At 40.9% G+C, this 1,961-nt stretch overlaps 1 non-coding gene across 1 annotated transcript; it reads right to left on the bottom strand.

The window, feature by feature from the left end:
- Positions 1-395: 395 nt before the first annotated feature.
- TRNAG-UCC lies at positions 396-467 on the bottom strand. The gene has a single exon. It is a non-coding gene; the product is annotated as a tRNA-Gly (tRNA).
- Positions 468-1,961: the final 1,494 nt, after the last annotated feature.

The raw sequence follows: 1,961 nt of genomic DNA, 5'->3' as shown, positions 1-1,961 counted from the left end.
CTTTCTCTGCTTTCTGCCCAGTATTCCCATGCCTCTCGAGTACTGGGGAGCCGAGAACTGGACACAGACAGTGCTACAGGAGTGGCCTCACCAGTGCCCAGTAGAAGGGAACCTCCTTCTGCTTATGGACAGTACTTTGTCTAATGAAGCCAAGTCCACCCTTGGCTCTCATTCCTGACAGGGCACCTTGCTGGATCATGTGCAATGTGGTGCCCACCAGGACCCTCATATCCTTTCCTGACAATGCGGGTTTTCAATGTCTGTGGGAGCGCATTATTTTGCCCGTCTCTCTGTGCTAAGCCTCATGAGATTCCTGGTGACCCATTTCTCGATCCACTCTGAGATTCCTGTGGATGGCAGCACTGCACCTCTGGGAAAGGTGTCAAAAATGTAACTGCGTTGGCCGGGAATCGAACCCGGGTCAACTGCTTGGAAGGCAGCTATGCTCACCACTATACCACCAACGCTGCTCTGCCTGCAAGTCTCTGCTTGATTTCCTGCTTCATTTCCAAGTTTCCTCTATTCCAGGTTTAACCACAGGGCTCACTAACCACCCACCACAAGCACAACAAAGGACTACTGAGGGAAGCATTTGAGTTCTCTCCATAGCTGCCAAGACTACAAAAAAATTAGAAACTCTGTTTGTTTGTTTGTTTGTTTGTTTTAAACATTGACAAAAACTAATGTCTTGTTCAGTGAAATATTTCCAGCATCCGGATGGGTTTAAAAGATATTCCAAAAGGAAGGACTAAAACCTTCAGAAATGGCACTGTAGATAATAGTGCAATTGGAAAAAAGGCCAGCTAACAGCTCCCATATGATGAAACAAGCATCCTCATTTCACCATTTTTAGTAAAAGAAATAGTCTGGTCAGCATTAATGTTCAACTGTTATAAGATCTTTATTTCGTATCTGAAAAATTAGGGGGAAAAAATTATAACGAACAACGTATGTTGTCCTTTCCATCAACTGCTGTTCTTACCTTCTCAGTATCATCCAAAGAAACGTAAGATCACATGGAAAATGCAGTTAAAAGTAAACTAAGTAAATTTGCAAAAGGTTGATATTTGAAAGAGGATTATCTGAAACACAAGCCTGAAATTTTGAATTCCAAATTTAAGTACATTTTTATTACAGAATGTGTGGTGAAAAGTTTTCTACTACAGTGGATAAAGCCAACAAACTACTTCAGAGAAACAAAAACTCAAAAACTTACATGCTGTGGGGATAGCCTATGAATGATCCAGGGCATTCTGGGGCATCTGTGATTTCACTTCTGACAATGTCCTGCTTATAAACAGATCTGATTCTTAACATGCAGGAATGTATTGCTTTTCTCATCCAGTTTATGGCTAAAAGCATTCTGTGCCAGCTCTTAGTTCCTTAGTAAAGATACCTTCAGGTCTCTTTCAGTCTCAAATGCTCAGTCTTAACTGCAATGGTTGTCAGAAAAGCTGTAAGACCTAACACCAGTTAGACATCCATCAGTCTCCCAGGTTTTGACCCTTTCTGTCACTTGGCATCTGAGGAGTGAATAGGTTCATAACAGGGTCTCCTGCATACTCTGACATTTTACCCAGAATTGTCTAGTATTGGTTAAATTTTTTGCAACCATAAATGAAAGTCGGCGGTGCACAACTACACTGTAACAGTAAGGATATTGAGTCTTCTCTCATTTTCTCTTCACATTTTACTTTAAAAATAAGCAAAACCATCCAAAATCCTATTTAGAAGGTTCTGCCAATAGCTCGTGAGGACATACTGTTAAGTGTATTTATAACTTAGAATTAACAGAACAAGCTAAGAGGGTTCTACTTAATGATGCAGAGTCTATTTTCACTTTATAAGAGAGGCAGTGCACATGCATTGCCTTACAAATGCACATTTCATTTATGTGGTGCATGCACAGTGAAGCTTTGCTTTTTGGCACCACATTTTCTGTGCATTTGTTGTGGAACCTT

Source organism: Chiroxiphia lanceolata, chromosome 1 (genome assembly GCF_009829145.1).
Source record: "Chiroxiphia lanceolata isolate bChiLan1 chromosome 1, bChiLan1.pri, whole genome shotgun sequence".
In the NCBI taxonomy this organism is placed as follows: Eukaryota; Metazoa; Chordata; class Aves; order Passeriformes; family Pipridae; genus Chiroxiphia; species Chiroxiphia lanceolata.
Note: the sequence above shows the minus strand (reverse complement) of the source record. Positions and strands in the feature narration are given on the sequence as shown.